Genomic DNA, 19,046 nt, shown 5'->3' with positions numbered 1-19,046 from the left:
TTTCAAAATTCCAATAGGACTGACACAATGCAACTGTTTGCATCAGACCCCACAGGACAATGAGAAAATTATTCCACAGAAATAAAATTTTCAAGGAAAACTTATTTTATCCTGGAACACATAGCACCTTACTTTGCAATGACTAACTTTTCAATATCTCTAACCTGAGGCTGCCTTTGGAATATAGTATAAGCATATAATCAGTGCCAGTTTGAAGTATACTGTATTGCTGAAACTGAGAAATATCTTTCTATGGTACTACATGCATTCAAAGTTAACAGTGGATGCATTTGATCATTTCAGAACTCATTATCAGGGCAACCCCAAGACTGACATCCAAGTAATATGTCAGGCATAACAAATACTAATAATAAATTCTCTTCCAATGGTTATATTATAGAACAAGTAGAAAACTGTTTTAAAGGTGAACACTTAGTACCTCCAGAAATATTAGGAAGAAGGAAATTTGACAAGTGAAAGTTTTAGTAGTAAAAAGTTTTCTATTGTCATGACACAACCATTTTTATTCCAACATTAAAATAGTTATTCTGCATTTACTTTTTTCAAGAAACTAAAGACTTTCATTCTAGTTAACATATTTATTTGATTTATAAAGTATTTGTTGAAGGAGGCCTTTTTCCAGAATACTGTTTTCTACACAGTGGATTTACTGGTTTGGCTAGTTCATCTGATTCCAACAGCAAGCTAGAGCAGTATCACAGGTCAAGCACCACATTTCTCAAATTACCTTAGCTTGAAGTTTTGTACACGTTATTGAAACACTAAAGCTTTTCAAGATTCCTTCAACCTTTTATCCTATTTCTAGCATCTCAATAAGCCAAAGAATTAAAGGGAAACATTTTAAAGAAAAGCAAAGCTATCAGAGGAGATGCATGATATCACTTATTATGAATGCATTTTCAAAAGCAAATCACAAAGACACTTTTAAACATAGTTGACATTTAGTTTTTCAAGATTTGTCTATTCTGTTAAAAGGCACCAATCACATGACTAAGACCATTAACCATTTAATTCATCTGAAAGTTTAGGGACAGAGCAGCACAAATTCTCAGCAGTACTGACAAGACTAACTTTTTCCAGTCCAATTCATTTTTGCTGCAGCAGCACTACCTGCCACTTCCATCCTTCCTCCCATAGTTTAGGAGCCCCAGTGACCTTAACAGCCTCACTGCACAGTGACTCCAGTCCTGCTGCCCTCATACTGTGGTCCTGGTTCCCCTCTATCTGAATTTCCAACCTTTGACAGCTTCCCAGAAATCTGCCCAGTTTCAACCAGGAGAACAGAAACAGAGGTAACGATACTGCAAGAATCAAGCTTCACTCTAGCTTGCTCTACCTCTCACAACAGAGAGCTAATAAATGCCAGTACAGGATAGGGTAAGATGCGCAGGCAGAGGAGTGGGCTGCAGACCTCGCTCAGTGTCAGCACCCTGAGCCATTCAAGCAGATCTTGTGCCAAAGCAGGCAAAGCACACAGCCTCCACCCTGAGAATCTCATCCTTTGGTTTTAGGCTAAGGTTCTGCTGCCTTTATCAACCCCCCACCCCACATATCAATTCTGTGACAAAAGACAGTTAAGCAAAGCATATAACAAAGGGAATCTTGGTCTATACTTTGCCTTCCAAAAACATTAAAACCATTACTTCGCCCCCAACATTAACTTTGGGTTAAAAAAAAGCAGCTGTTCAGCAAACTTTTGTATAATCATTCCTATCAGCTGTCACAGGGTTTACTTTAAACTAAGCATTTCAATTGAACTTCACTTTTTGGGGGGTGAGGGTGGGTAGAGGAGGAAATCAGGCTAATACTACTACTGAAACAAAACAAAAATAAATTAGTTTGTTGCCAGCTACAGCTAAATTCACTGTGAATTATTTCAGTGGAACCTCCTGAAGTGCCTCAGGAGACATTCTTCTGTGTTAAGCTTGCAATTACTCTACAAAGCTATACTATAAATTCTTCATCCCTTTACAGCTGTCCCTCCGTTTATAGCTACCTTTAACTGAACTGCTGCCATCAGCTACCTCCATTTTACACAGACTCAGGCTATATATATTTTAAAAACTATTGTATGACATCTGCATTTTCCCTTCAATACTGCTCTTGATATCTACAATATCTGCAACTTGCCAGCACTTCTCAGCCACAGGTTCATTCTTAAGTGTTCAAAAACTATTCTCCACTATTCTCCACAATCTGTCAGTCACTAAGAGCTTTGCAGTTTAGTCAGAATTATGTCATAGGCATAAAGTATTTTCAATAGTAATTTCAAAGAATTATTTTTGTGTCTTATTAAAGTGAGAAGCGTTGTTACGTTCATTCAGGAATACCAAACATGTGTATGATTGCACTGGTAGGTAAGATAGCACCATTTTTTAAACTATGATATCCATCCAGTTAAATCTTGCATCACCTGATACCCCTAAAAAAAAAAATTTACAGTGCTCTTTCATTCAACTTGTCACTGCAGTGCACATCAAGTGTGCCCATTCCTAAGCAAGTTAAATTTTAACAAATTGAATGAACAGCAGTTCCATACCTGGAAGAAGGATGTTAGGTATCATCTAGTAAAGCTACAATTACTCATTAGGATTTTGGTTTAAGATGCGTCTCCTCAGCTGATGTCTAAAATGAACTATTTCACATACCTGGTTTAGGGAGAAGCCACCTAAACAGCTAACTAAAATAAACAAGGAGACAATATGTCTGTCTTTGTAGGACATGTAAAGAAAGCTGAAGTAGCAGTCTCTTATGTGGTCAGGGAAAGGAGGGAGATACAGGGAAAGCTTGTACAGTGGCAGACGTTTCCTAAATGAGAACTGCTGCCAAAGGAACTATAACAAGTAATCAAACCTTTCTGTTTGTTTTTATGCTATAAAGACCATAGAGACTTAATCTGCAAAATCAACAATAACCCTTGTCTGCTAATTAATATCAACTTAATGAATGAACTATATGATATGGTCAAGGCAAATTGTAATAGTAATGTATTTTTTGTCTTGCCTATGGCTACAATCTCTTGTGAAATACCAAGTTCTCAGAAATGAGATTCGAGATCCTTGACTCAAGATAGATATCTAGAGGTAAAAGATCAAGCTTTACAAGGTGTGGTATTGGCTTTGGGAATCCACTTTTTGAATCTCTGTACAGAGAAATTTAGTCTTGTAAATATCTTCAGGAAGCAGCATAGACACATTAGTGACGTTATGAACTCAATTTTCAGATTTCACACTAGATAAAAACCCTCCTTTATCTTCGTGACTAAGTCGCATTCAATACCTTGATTCTAATAAGATACAAAACACTTTGCATGTGGCAGATACAATTGAAACTATGGAAGACTCTGCAGTTATTTCAAGAGTCCTTTTATTGGCAGCACTGCAGTGCTCCCTTAAAAAAAAAAAAATACATTGTTGTGTTTATCCAATTCCTTTGAATTATGGAGAGTAGCTTCTATATGCACAGTAACCAAAGTTTTTACTCTTTGTAGCTTCAGCTTTCCTCGTTGCAGACTTAAAAATCTACATTTGAGATCAAACCACAGACTAACAGATACGTGATAAAATTGAGCTAAGAGCACCAACAATTTGTTATTGTCAGACATTTCACAACACCAACTACGTAGACAGGGAATCTACATGCCACAAAAACATACCAAAATACATAGCATATATGAAGTTTAAAAGAATGTCAGTAGGTAAGTTTCCATTTTATGTTAAGATGCTATTCAAAACCTAAATACCTCCTTAGTATTTGAGAAAACTTGACTGGTTTTGAAAATCTTTCTTAAAAAAACACAAAACAAAAAAAATCACATTTTAACCAAAACCAGAATATGTATTTAACTGCTCCATAAAAGCAGTTTACAGTCAAACAAGTTATTCAAAATATTCCTTATACATTTGTCTCCAGTCCCCCAAAGAATTAACGTTAACATTAAAGGGAATATCCTAGATTTTAAGATGTAAGCTTTACACATTTTAAAGCTTGCTTTAAATACAATAAAATTTGCTTGAAGACATAAGTTGGAAAGACATATGCGATTCCATGATCTGGTACTCTTCATATTCATGCCACAGAATGATGATAAAATGTATTTGTAGACAGAATGTTCCCATAAAATTTCAGAACTGTATTCTATTCAAATGATTTAGAAGAACAAGTTTACATAAAATACTCAAACTGTGTTAACAACACTTTAGCTACCTTATTAAGCCTTATTAAACATATTTATATCAACAATTTGGAGTTTCTAAAAAGAACGTGCATTTAAAAAGGTACTAAACTCTTCTTGAAAACCAAAGGATACTGGACATCCAGTCTTTCCCATACAATTGCATCTACTCTCTTCATTTGCCTCTCTTCACACTTCAGAAGTTTTACTTCATTTAAAATATCTAAGCTATTTTAATAGCATGGCCATCACTATCACACAAAGTCTTAAGAGAAAACCTAACTATGTTCAACTATTTTTGCCCCTGTTCTTGTGCAAATGGGGAAGCCACTGTCACGTCAAATGGCACAGTTATCAATACAGATCTGATCACCAACTGAGGACTAAAGTTCATGGCACTATGTTTGGCTTTAGAGGAACTTTACAAAAGATTTAGCCATATGTTTAAAAATTGGAAATAATGATCAACTTTGCATTTGATAAGCAAGAAGAGTCTGCGTACAAAATTTCTGGAATGCTTGTGTGGGCAATGCCATTTGTAATTCTGGGGGTTGGTGCACTCAAACAATGGTCTATAGAAGATCTTTCAGATACAGTTAGATTGCAGACCATTGGTTCCACCACAACAAGCCTGGAACATCCTCAAATTTAGGCAATATTCACAGGATATTTAACTAGGGTGCAGAGGGAGTTACTACCAGTATGACCATCATCTTGCTTTCTCCAGCTATCCCTTACCCTCTCTCTTTCCCCAGGGCACTAGGGAAGGAAAAGGAGCCAAGGAGACCAAATAGTACCCATCCCCATGGAGCTTTCTGCCCCACTGCAGGCACTGGGATTTATAATCAAAACTGTCTGGGACACAGACTGCTGCTAGTGTTGCCTGCAATGCTGGCAGGCTGTTAAAGTTACAAAGAGAGAAGTATGTGCCAAAATATGTACTCTTGCTTGCCAAGCATATAATCCTGATGCATACTTCCTGATAGGAAAAGGATTTAATAAATATGAGACAATTTCCTTTTCCCTTTGCTTAGAAACTATCTTTCCCATGTGCTTAAGGTCAGAGAAAAAGAAACGGCACAGCTTCCACATTTAAAAGAAGCTCAGTTAATTCTCTGCCTGGAATACTCAGCTTCATTTGATCAAGCATATTCCGTATTTTCTTAACAACTCAGATGACAACCAACAGGACAAGTTTTGGAATTTAACACAGGGTCTGTCTCCTGTTGCTCGTGAAACACTTCAAAACATGTTGGAGGGTCAGATTTATTTGGTGAATATGGCTTCAGTTGCTGCCAGGCCCACTCTACTGCGTGGTCTACTAGTAGGTTCTCTCCTGGTCTGAAACAGTAAAGGAATACCTGTGAAGGACTATGAGTTTTGCACTTGAGTCATGGCATGCCCTTGGTTAGAATCAGGAGAAGGCAAGTTTGCTACAAACTTTCCATTGCCAGAGATTTTAATTAAATAACAGGATACATATAGGTTGATGGACAGCGATGCTTAAAAAGGCAACAGAAAGATAGTAAGTAGAAAAGGAAAATACATGGGTCAGGGAATCAAATAACAGACAGCATTGAAAGTTTGCTTCATTATTATAGCATGGCAATGTTCTAGTAATTAATTTAGTATAATGCCATATGAGTGATATTAGGAAAATACTAGGCAAACCAAGGCTAGGATTTCAAGAGAGTCATCATTAAGGAAAAACTAAGGGTAGCTAACAATAAATTCAAAAGATCCTGTTGAAGAACAAATGTGAAGGCGGTATTAATAACTATGTTAAAACCCTGCGTCAGAAATAATCTTAACGCATTTAAGAAAATTCTTACTTTCATAATAAGGCTTCCAAAGAAGAAGAATCAGTTGTCATTTAGGTCTAAGAGAAGAGTTGTCCACGTACTGAAAGATGCCCAGCAAATGACTTAAGTGTTACTATGGTAACAATCATGACCATATTTTCCCTAACTTGCAACATCCTCCTGCTAGTTAACATCTTTTCCTATTTGCAAAAAAGGAGGAAATAAAACCTTTGACTCATGACAGGCTGTCAGAGATTTCAGTTGCTAAATAAGATATATTCAACTGAGTGAACTTAGAAGCTTACAGAGGATATAGCAAAACAGTTTGTAATGAGTACAAATTAATGAGTACAAATACTCAGTTTTACCAGAAGTATTAACCATTCTCGAAGCAAAAAGCAGGCAAAAGAGTACAAGATTTCAGAGGGGAAAAAGCCTGCTAAAGTAGATCAGAATTATCAACTGAAATTGGAAACATTAACTTCTGTCTCCCAGTTGTAAGATTTCCATAACTGCTGTAAGTCTAACTACTGTGCCTCACATACAGAGTTTAAGCCCCATCTGACTTCTCCTCAAGACATATCTGTACAAATAAATAATGACCAAAATGAAACAAAACAGAAGAAATCTCTTGCCTTTGCTCTAGAAGCTAAATCATATAACTTTTTATTTTTAACCATTAGTTTATAAATCACAAGGTAGGCAAACTTTTTATGTATACATATACACGTACATACATACTTCAAAGTAAAACCCATTCTCTGTATTGATCGTCTTTTGACTAATCCTCTCCTACCCTATTACTACCATCCGAAATACCTTATACAAGCCTGGAAGCTGGTCTTCAGAACCAAACATGAACTTTATGTTCTTATAAGGAGTGCCAAGGTAATCATTGGCAAAATGTACACAGACCATACACGACAGAGCATTACAAGACAAACTATTAGACCCTCTCCCATACCTAACAGATGCTTACGGATTCACGGTAGACTGTTGTCTGGCACCATGTCCCTGCTGCACATTATGGTTTGCAGGTTCATCCAGTTTTAGGCTCCCCAGTACAAGAGAGCTGAGGACGTACTGGAGCAAGTCCAGCAAAGACGGTTAAAGGCTTGCAGCATCTGCTGTATGAGGAGAGGCTCAGAAAGCTGGGATTGTTTAGTCTGGGAAAGAGAAGGCCTGGGGTCAGAGGATCTTATCACAGTGTATAGATACCTGATGGTGATAGTAAAGAGAACAGAGCGAGGCTCTACACAGTGGTACCTAGTGAAATTATATGAGGCAATGGGGACAAATCAAAATACAGGAAATTCTATTTAAACATGGGGGGGCGGGGCGAAGAATATCTTTTTTACTCTGAGGGTCATCAAACACTGGAATAGGTTGCCCAAAGAAGTTGTGGAGTCTCCATCCTCAGAAGTATTCAAACCTGACTGGACAAGGTTCTGTGACCCTGCATTGAGCAGGAGAAGGGATTGGAGCAGGTGATCTCCAGAGGTCACTTCCAACCTCAACAATTCCATAATTCCTGGCACAAATAAAATGACTAAACATGTTCTCCAAGGGAAGCAAGGGGAAAAAAAAAAGTAAAGACTAAGTAAAGAATGCCTTTATGTTCTCATATGACAGATGCCAAGTACTTCACAAAAATAAAACTAGAATCCCTACCTCAAACCAGCTAATAGTCTAACCAAACCAAGACCAAGAGATACCAACCATCAGATGTGTTAGGAATAGGATGACAGAGACTATTTTGAACTCCAACAAGAATGCTGTTTGAAACATTACAATTGTTGGCCTGGTTTCCTACAGAAATGAGACCTGTGCAATCATACTGCCTGTTCATCTGTTTGTTATCCTTCTCTAGTAATGTTTAAGTTCAATGGTCAATTTTAACCAAATTTAGCAGTGGTCCAGAGGTCTCAATAATACTTTATTTCTATAGGACTCACAAAACCAGTTTGGCTGGAAAGAAATCCAAATTAGTGAAGAATGTCTAGTATAAATCCATAAGTAACCTATTCTATTTGGCATACTAGCTTTACAGTCAGCACTTACCAGCCAGACAAAATACATACTTACCTAGCGATATTTGGATGGTTCTGCATCAAGTGTATTTAGGGAATAATGGAGAAAACAAAAGAAAGAGGACCTGACAGCACAGAAACATTTATTAGTGACAGGAAGAAAGCTGACATTTTGATATAAAGGAGAGCAAGACAAAGTCACAGAAAACCACGCTTCATGAGTTCTTCCATTAGAACTTAGTTTTAAATATTTAAAGTCCTGATGCTTTCAGGTAAACTTGAAATTAATTCTGAGGAGGATTATAAGAAGGTCAACAACAACCAGCTAAGAGAGGCTAGTATTTCAGTATTCCCATATTACTACTTCCAACTATTACTGAATATTGTATCGTGGAGCATCAGAGCACGAAGGGACAAAAAAGGAGAAAGAACATGAGTGGAGCAACATTTCAAATACATGAAAAACTGATTATTAACTAAAAATTCTACTGCTCGCGTCCTGATTTTACCACACTACTACTACATTCATTAGAAAGTTTTTGAAAGAAGCTAACAGAGGCAAATCCAGCAATATAAGCCAATTTCAGCTGATATTAGATAAATGGGATCTCCAAATCCAGTTTATTCAGCCTGCAGGACTCATGATGAGTTTTGCATTCTGGGTTTCTTCCCTCCCCTCCCCATCCACCACCATTACACTCAGAATGCAAACTAATTTGTGCCTTTAACCCAAAGAATCGGCACTCAGAAACACATGGACAGTTAGCTGATCATAAAAGCACAAAGAGAGAGCTGCAAAGCTCTGCCTGCTGCAGGTATTTGAACTGATAATGCAGGGAGGATGATGTAGGTTAAAAAAAAAACCTGTCTCCTGAATTGCTAGTTTGATAATTCTGGTCAAATATTCATGATGGTTTTGCAAGCATTCAAACTGAGTTAGTTGACACTGATTATCAATGTACCTCAACTGTTGCAGCTGACAAATCTGAGAAAACAAAACTTTAGACAGTCATCCTAGAATTTTGGCAGCAGCAATTCCTCAGACTACAAATAACTCATGGCATCATTTCTGTACCCCTGTCACAAGGGCACAGAATTTGTTGCAGTTTATTTTATTGGGCATGGTGACCTCTTAGACTGAAAGCAGAAAGTACAACCACTGTGTATGAAAACAGAAGCGTCATGTCGTCAATCAAAATGTTACCTTTACTCACAGCTGGGTAGTGCATCTACTTCCAATCTGAGCACTAATGGACAGTTTCGAAGCTGCAATGATAGTTTAGACACAGACACTTCTTCACATATAGACAATATATAAAGCACTTTGCTCTCACCCAGGGAACTGACTATACCAACTTCCATATATTTTTCTTTTGAAGAACATGCCAAGTTCAGCAGGTTGTGTTAGAGGTATCTATCATAAAATACATCAGAGAAGTTCATTTGAAGCCTGTGTAGAGCTTAAGCTGCTTAATTAAGTTTCTTGACTTGGAAGAAGAGAAAACAAAAGTATAAATCAAGTTACAATACTCTTGAGATTCTATGGTGAAGAAAAAAAGTGAAGGGTCGTTGGCATCTTATTACAAGAACTCAGCAGATCTGATTTAGAACGCATCTCAACCTTTTCTGAAAGGTCAGGAGATACCTCATATTTAATAACACTATAGTCTCCTAATGCTTATGGAAGCTACAGAACAACATAGATACAATAGTCATAAGATCACTAAAAATAAAATCATTAGAAAACATTCAGAAATCTCTTAATGCATCTGTCTTTGCATTTTTGGGGTAGAAGAATCATAATTTTCACTACAATAAATCCCTCCCAAAAAGGTATTTTCTGCCTGCCTATCAACTGCTGTATTTCAACACCCTCTCTTGTATGAACTGCTGGTAGTGATTTTAGAAAGTCACTATAACTAACCATTTTGATGCAAGAACTTTTTTAACTGAGAAGTCACACAGTTTAAAAATATGATACTACTGTAGGCAATGACAGTCTATCACAATCAGAAGAGATTAGTTCTGCTAATTAATACTCCTGTATTCCTTATATATTCTTTAAGTCAACAGCAACAACAGTCAGTGAAGATGTTTTAGAAATATTTTAGCTTTATAGACTGAGTTAAACGTTTAAGTCAAAATTCCCTACATAAGAGGAAAGAAAACCATCCAAAGGAAACAAAGCAGCATCTTACTGATCACACATTGCTATGCTGACTCAAATGTCTTGTGAGCACAAAACCACAAAAATGCAGAGTCATTGCATTACATCAGACTGCAAGTCTCCCTACTTCTCACTTTTTCTACTTTATGCTATTCAAGAACTAGCGTTAGTCAGACCTTTGAATATCACCATTTGCACTATGATGCTAGACAAACAGCCACAAAGTCTACTAGCTGTAGGAAGAAAAAGACTAGCAGCATTTACCCATGAGGCGGAATAAGTACAGCTTATCCTAACATGGTACAAACAGCTGCAGAACAAAAAACATAGGTGACTTTTGAACAAAAAAAACCCCAACACAGAAAAAAAAAACCCACGCAACTTTAGATTCCTCCTTTTCTCTTACTTTTCACCCCAAAAGTTATGCCCTCTTTAGCACAGCAGTCAGAAATGGAAAGCTAGTGGAAGTCAAAGCCCAGGAGCTTGTACCTATGCACTCCACATGCATTAGTGACTTTTCTCTATCACTTCTCCCTGTGCAGCAGCAAGCTAAGAATTTAAAGAGTTTGGTCTTTCTACTCAGTTCCTCAAAACTTCTACACTAAAATTTGCAAGTGTGTTTTGAAGAATAGCAGCAAAACAACAAAGCATGCAAATGATTCAGAAAAGTAACTACAACCAAATCAGTGGATCAAACTGGAAAACTGAATATAGTACACTTGCTCTCTTGGCTGAACAGCACTGAATTGCTGGCAAAACTCTTGCAGAATATTTCAGCCCTTTGCAGAATTACCAGCCCTTCAGGGTATCAGCAAAGACAGTTTTGTCGTGTGAATGACTGCATACTCTTGAAAAGTAAGTGTAGCCTATGGCAGTGCTTTTCAAGCATAGAGACAAGTCAGTAAATCGAAAGGTTTTTCATGCAAAGGAAGATATACCTCAAAAGATAACAAGGCACCTCCCTTACTCTAGCAGGGTGAAAGGAACAACAACTGTTTTCAAAACAAAAGGTTAGAAGCACTGCATGGGAGCATATTCAGCTTAGTTTGATTTTGCAGAAGAGTCTTTATATTGTAATCATGTTGATGTAAAGTCTATATTAGATTATCTCATTTGCAGCAATAGTTATGTTGCCTATTTTTAAACAAAAAATTCTGAAGTGGCTGCTTCAATTTCAGCTAAAGCTCTGAATGTGACCACCTTTATATAAAGCAACAAGAAGTCTTCCATATTAAAGTAGTGTAGCATTTAAAAACCCCAGCCATGGATCAGGTAACGTTTTACTGCTCAGAGCAGAGACAAAAAGTTTTGCATACCTTTGCAGCATATCACCATCAGACCACTCTCAACTCATCACAAATCTTTCTTTAGCGATGACTAGCAGAGCAAAAGCTGTCTTCAATTCTTCAGCAGTACAGGACTTCGTAAACAACAGTAGTGTTTACTTAGAGTTAACTCAAGGGGAGAACAAAAAAGACAAAAGAACAGAAGAAAATGAAGTGGGGAGGAGAAGGTTACAAAGGGCTTGGAGCTGAAAGGATGAAGGAGAGAGAAAATACAGGGAACCATGCCTTTAGAGGATAAATTGAAATGGAGAGGAGGGAAAAGAAATCATACTCAAAACAGTACATCTACTGCTGTAAATGGAAGCCCAACTTCAGTTGCTTAACATAACCTCCATTCAGACTACAGATACTCAGCCTCCTAATTTAAAGGCATCTCTGTACATACATTCTTGTTTTAAAGGTCCCATGATAGGAGCAATAGTTCAAAAGTACTGTCCTTGAATGATCCATGGACACAGAGTTGCCCACTGATATCACTACTTTAATAAGCTCAAATTTAGTATTGAAGAAAAAAAATTACAATCCAGTTAGTGGCCAAATTTGCTGTTCAAATGTTTGCACATACAAGATACATATGATCAAAGGTACAAAAGTCACACTCTACTCTAAGCTCACCAAACCAGACAAAGAAATAATGAATCATAGTCAGAAATGTCTCAACTGTCTCCAGCTCCAATTCACTCCTACACAGTAGTACATTTTCCCTCCATGCCATCATAGTTCACATACCATTTCAGACCAATAATGCTCTGCAAAAATATGTTTAAAGAAAACAAATTTCTGTAATTTTACTTTATGCTACTGAAAAGTAGAAATAGTTATAATTTTAAGCTTGCAAAAATCTGATGGCAAAACATAGTTTGTCTTCTATTAAAAAAAAGATAACTGCTAATACCTTAACAATAGCAAACAAACAACTAGAAAAACAGTACAGGTGGAATTCCCATTATAGCAGAATCTTGCTGTTCTAATAAGAATACTTAATACTTATGAAGCTTTGTTTTGACAGATGCCAAAGTTGCTATTTTATGATTTTGTTTCTCTTTCATTTTATAAAAGTATACACTGCAAAACTTTCCAACTTTGTTTCTGTACAGAAATCAAACTAACATTGTTCTGTCGTGTGAGAAAGTTACTCAAGCCTCTACAATACCAAGAAACTTCAGCAAGAGAATTTCCAAACAATTATCAGTTACATTCTTGAACTATCAGAGAATAATACTATACCGGAACACATCTGGGAAAAAAGACTTAATTGTACAAAATCAGACATTTTTGCATTTGTGTAACAAAACTAGACTAATCCAAGAGTCATATTTGTCATGAAACACCATTGCAATGCATAAGTATATAGGAGCCCTCTTCCTCAAATCAGGATGAGATACTTTCAAGAATTAGTGTCACCTGGCAGCAGACCAATGCCATCACAACACAACGCTGTCCCGCAGATTTCCCCCCCTCCACATATAGCAGCAATAGAGGTAAGCGACTGGCTCCAGCACACTGGTGGGAGGTAGAACCTGAAGCTAGTCAGCAGAAGCTGCTCCTCTCTAAGAGAAATTAAAAACTCCATACCCATGAAAAAACAAACAAACAACACTTTGTTTCCCCAAAAAAGAGGGATTGTCTTTATTCCATTTTATACTAAAAAAAATGAGGGTGAGGGAAGAACAAGCAAGATTTGACAAGCTACAGAAACCATGGGCAACACATAAGTACCACCTAACGCAGTGTAATTCAAAAGGATTGATAAAGCAGGATATTCTTCTAAAAGAAGCTCTAAGTGCCTGCTGCACTACTAAGTTTCAACTCAACTAATTACATATTAAAAACCATCTAACTTTACTAGAATTAAAAAAACCCAACAACTTTTTCCACTGAAAAGTTACCTCAAAGAGGGAAAACAGAAAAATTTCATTAAAAATAGATTCCAATTTAATAGAGAACAGCATCCAATAACAAATAGAAGGCAGACGAAAAGAAAATACCACTCAAGGAAAATACAATTAATTCCTAATAAAAAAGACATATGTCTTTACTAAGGTTAGAAACAACCAAAAAATCCCATGATGACGTCAATGTATTTTATAATACTGTCTTGCACTAGCTCCTGATGCTTAAAACAAAGCATTTTCCCTATTACAAGAACTAGGATAACTTCTTCATATACTATGTAGTACAAATTCTAATACACAGAATCGAAGTACTTCAGTCCTGCTTGATTTTTATCATTGCTGAAAATACAGCAATTTCAGCTCTGAAGTGCTAGTTGATCAAAAGCACAGTCCAATATCAGATGAGTATGGTCAGAGCAAAGAATTCACCTCCAATATGAACATGTGAAGTAAAAATCAAAAAACAAAAACCAAAACAACACAACTTTACAAAATTTCCTGTATCTTCTATAATAAGTTTTTATCAACACCATTTTCATGTCAACCAGCCTACCTTTAAGTTCTTAAATAAAAGTACTAGTTAACCATCATCCTAATGATGACCCATGAAATAGACAATACAGAAGATTTACAATACCTTAATCAACTTATTTTTGTTAGGTTCCTATTCACTCTGAACTGCAGGAAAGTTGTTTGCCCTACACCTAAATGACAATTTTTTCCTCTACAGTTTCTCTCAATCACCAACAACTTCCTGACACTTACCTCAGAATTTAAAAGCATTCCTCAAGAACAGTACCTCCTAGAAACTGATAGCCAGGAACAGCACTAACCACCACTTAACTCTACTGTGCTAACCTATCCGTAGCCCTGGATGAAGCTAGTTGTGGTTTTATTTGTTGTTGGGGTTTTTTTAAGCAACAAATAAAGTTACACTGAATAGAATCTCTGAGAACATGAGCTTTATTTTCCTTTAGAGTTCCTACCTACATGATCAGTTTACCACGACACACCTATGGACATACTGCCCAAGCTATCTGAAACAAAGCTTCAGTCAGGAAGGAAAAAAAAAAAAAAGCACTACCAAAAAACCAGAAAGAATCAGCCAGAAGAAAACTGCATTCTTCCAAAAGAAATGCCTATGCTTTTATCTTCTTGACATAACCAAAGGTCTGAAAATATTACAGAATACAAAATAATTTGTTGTGTCTTGTGCAGTTAATTTAACTGCTTATATACTGCTCCTTCTACCCAGCATCATATACTGTTGTTAACCTTGGGAACAACACAATGTAAAAATCCACTTAGAATTTGAAAACTAACACTTGCAGAGAAGTCTCTTCAATGTAACTACTTAAATGGAATCTTAAAACATTTAACCAAAAAAGTCAAAGAAAAACTGACTTGTTTTTAAGAGGAGTAAAACAAGAACACCCTTGTGAGTGTTTTTGAACAGAAAGGGTCCAAGGATTTTTAGTGAATATCCTTTGGAAGCAAGCAAAGATCATTCAGCAGTAAAAGAAAGAAGCAGGTTGATTTTAACTTTAATAAGCTTGACATCTAAACGGCAACATACTAGCTTTTTTGGTTTGAAGAAAAACCAACGAAAAAACTTCACCAGGCAAATTAATAATCTTCCCACATCATTCAACAGTTTATGGATTCAAGACGTTTCAAGCCAGAAAATTAGGGCTCATGACAGTGACTAAACAGTTCAGCCAATAAAAACTGTTTTCATCTGGTCCTGTTCCAAAGTTTTAACACCGCTATGTATGGCATACGACATACTCTAAAATAGCACCAACAGCTGGGGAATTTTATGGTAAACCAGCCACCTTCATAGTAGGTGTTGCCTTGAAATGCAAGTTAAGAGAATGGGAAAAAAAAAAATATTAAAAATCAGGGAAAACTGAACAAGAGGTCTGAAAAATGCAAAGAAGCTGCATTTTTTATAAAAGTAAAAAATGGCTGAAGTGACATATTGGGACAACATATTGGGAGCATGTTTTGCATTTTTCACATTGGCTTTTAAAAATCCATTTGCAGGCAGTAAATAAAAACACTTTTCCTTCTTAGCCCAGTACTTCAAGTCTCATGATTTCTCAAGATAAAGAGTTAAATTATTTAGACTTTTGAGCAAGTCAGCACAGTAAAATATACTTCAGCTAATGTATGGGTATTTTTATAAAGCTTCATTATGCTTTCTGAAATACAAGAAACATACATAATATATAACAGAGACAAGAAGTAATACAGCTTCTAGCATCATCCTTTAATATCAGAGCTAAAACTGCACAAACTTTTCCTCCAGAAAGAACTGTCTTGCATTTAATACCTGGTCTCTAGTTAAGACTGCAAATACTCTGTCAGGATTATTGAGCTTGTAATGGTCTAAGGATGAAAGTAAAATGTCGGGTTACGTATGTTTTACTAAATTTGCTAAAACAAGTGTGCATGGGTGTGTATGGGGGGCAGTGGTAAAGAAGTTCCTGTCTTCAGCCCCTTCAGGTCTTCAAAAAGCAGGAATACCCAGTTAAATTTGTTATATATGGTTTCTTAAAACTTGAGTATTTGAATATATCATACTGGCACTCTCCCCAAGTCAGAACGCTGTCGTTCACTATTGTGTTCTGTGGTAAGATTTAATTTTGGTTTTGGATGAGGTTTTTAAAAATAGATGTCTCTGGCAATATAAGTCATTTTACAGAGCATTTTTATGGAGAAGGCACCTTTTCTCCAAACATTTTCTCACATACAACACAGGACTGAAGTATTCCCAAATTCACTTACATAAAGTTTCATTTCTGCTACAGTACAAGAACAATGTGCTGGTAATAGTGTAAACTTTTTTCCCCAAAGGCCTCAAGTATTCGGTCTCTACTGTAAGTCATTATTCTATTCCACAGTTATCCCATGGACCCTAAATAGCATCCTTACTTTCTGAAATGACACTGGGACTAAATTCAACTGTGACAAAAAAAATGTAATGTTTTAATATGCTATGTGTTTCACCTTTTCTACTGAATGGAATTAAGAGATAAAGACTGAGAACATGGATTTCAGTCTTCAGAAATGTGTCTTACCCTTCTGAATGAAAATATTTCAAGGTATTCAGAAAAAGTTACAATGGTCTCATGTTGTAAGCAAAAATTTTACTCAAGTGCCTGGGTGGGAATAAATAAATCTGTAAGTGCACAGATCTCATTAAACATTAATTGCTTTCTATACGACACATCCTCAAGCACACAAAGAGTAGAGAAAGCACACTGTGAGAGTGAGCCCAAATATCCAACAGCTTAAGTTAATTAACATGAGATAATTAGAGGTCCAAAACAAGTTTAATACTAAAATCACTTGCAATTGGGGTTTGTAAAGGAGTAGTAGCATTGATACGTAACAACCCAGGCTTGATCTGAGCAGCCGCCTCTGACCATTATGTAGCTAACCTCTTGTCAAAGATTACTGCAATACAAAAGGGTTGACTAGAGAGGGGACAAAGCAGCCTTAAGACCAAACATGGACTTAAGTATGAAGTTTATGCTATGACATTCTTTGGGTTTTGGTTGTGGGTTTTACCCCGCCCCCGCCGCCCTTTTCCTCCAGACATTGGATTTGCTTCAGATTCATGGTCCAATAATGCAATATCCTACCAGGAAAAGTATCCAAAAAGCCATACAAGAAAAAGGATCCAGTCCTGTAAGAGAAGATCAGTGATATACAGGCTTACTATTTTGCCACATTTCTTTAATTGATTGATGATGGAACAACAGCAGTTACACTATTAAGTACAACTTCAAAAGGAAGAAGCCAAAGAGGGCATAAACCAGCTTCCTTCAACTGAGGAAACAGCAAATAGTTCATTTACAAATAGTGTCTAAAGTACAAAACACTGTATTTGAAAGTTGAACAAGAACTTTCAGATCCAAAATTGAAGTGTTCAAACTCAAAGGAGTTTGCAGGACATACTCAGTATATTCTAAAATATTTTATTAACGGATCCTTGCTTTTGTGAGTAACTGGAAGCAATAAAAATGTTTCATCAAATGTGAAACCCAAGTGCATATTTTTATCATCAGATTTTAATTTTGGTTTGATTTTCAGAAGTAGGATACATGCTGAGTCAATCAGAATTTAAAGGTCTGCCTATTATCAATTCAAAAGCTTGCAATAAGAATATATATTTTAATCCCATATACAGGATAACTGAGTATTTCAAATTAGAAAAAGCTGTTCCAATTTTCCATTGTGGTAAGAGATCACATCATGCATTTTAAATACGTACTGAAGAATGTTATTAAAAATACAAAAACTATGTTCTTAAAATGTTGTAGTCAAATTCTTATCCAGGCCACTAAAAAGAATACCACAGTTACAGTCTATACTTCTCAAGCCACAGTAATGGGATAGCAGTAATTTACAGTAAAATCTGGTGTTACATTTAGCTGTACAACACTACTAATTACAGAGTAATTTCAACAATAAATATTTGGTTAAACTCTGCTTTGTCATCAGTGCAAGCAATTTAAGATGAAACTGATCTTTTAGAGAATCCACACTTCTTTTTTTGAGGCTATTTTTATTTTCTGGTAACTGAACATCTTTTCCTACAGAACATTTCTCCAGAACTAGTGCTTTGCAAACAGAAAACCGCATAGACACTGTTAGAAGCAAAAGGGAAGATTCAAACCTAGAGCACCAAAGCAATCCATAGTTTCCTTTAAACTGTCCTTAGCTAACCCTATTTTACTATTCAATGCCAAAGTCTTCTAACAATGACCTTACAGAGCACATAGGCTGCATCACTTAGTAACAGCAAGGTAAATTAAAAGAGAGGCCATATCACCCCCTTCAGAAAAAATCCAGGAAGGAGAAACCAAGACAGACAAATGAGCACCACGGTAGATATAATATCAAGTAAAACACTTAGTTAACCTCTTAGACACTGACAAAGAAGTCTCTAGTTTTAGAGAGGATCCTCCTGCAATGCACCTTCACAACAAGGTGTCTGAAGAGCCAAGCTACTCTTAATAAAAGCACTACATAGATGAATGGCAGTAGTACCTTATCGCCACTACGAAAAAATCCAACCAAACAAGAAAACCCAACAAAACAAAAAACAGCAAAACACTACTACCTGCTTCTGAGAATATTCAGAGCCAGCCAATCAGTATTTATACAAGAGGCCAACTTAACAGAAGTCAGGCCTTCAAAGCATCTCATACTTGAGTCCAGTCATGAAACATCGTGCCACCATCAAAGGAAGTTGTGATGTGCAGAGCAAAGGGTAGGCATCTGAAATTCTCCTTTATGAGACCTCATAAACATTTACCTATAATTGAGTCCTCTACTCTCATAAGAATGAGAAAAGATCCAGCCCCAGCTTTCCTCCAGAACTAGGAGAAAAAACAGAGTACAGGAGTGTAGAAGGCAAGAAGGTAAAGAGAATTATTTGAGAAGGGAAACAGGATTTGAGTTTTGTTTTGTTGGGGTTTGAAGTTTTACATATCAAGTCCATAGATTTCTTCTGATTGTTTCTACTTTCAAGGTAGTACGTCAGGTGTAAGGAACTACATAAAGAATATAAAATGGAGAAACGAAGCCATGAGCTGTA

The 19,046-nt window shown here is 36.5% G+C and overlaps 1 protein-coding gene across 1 annotated transcript in view; it reads right to left on the bottom strand.

The window, feature by feature from the left end:
• EPB41L2 (erythrocyte membrane protein band 4.1 like 2) overlaps positions 1-19,046 on the bottom strand; it is a 128,778-nt gene that overhangs the window by 105,006 nt on the left and 4,726 nt on the right. The window lies entirely within an intron of this gene.

Source organism: Gymnogyps californianus, chromosome 3, assembly GCF_018139145.2.
Source record: "Gymnogyps californianus isolate 813 chromosome 3, ASM1813914v2, whole genome shotgun sequence".
Taxonomy (NCBI): Eukaryota; Metazoa; Chordata; class Aves; order Accipitriformes; family Cathartidae; genus Gymnogyps; species Gymnogyps californianus.
The sequence above is the reverse complement of the archived record's forward strand: the minus strand, read 5'-3'. Positions and strand labels throughout refer to the sequence as shown.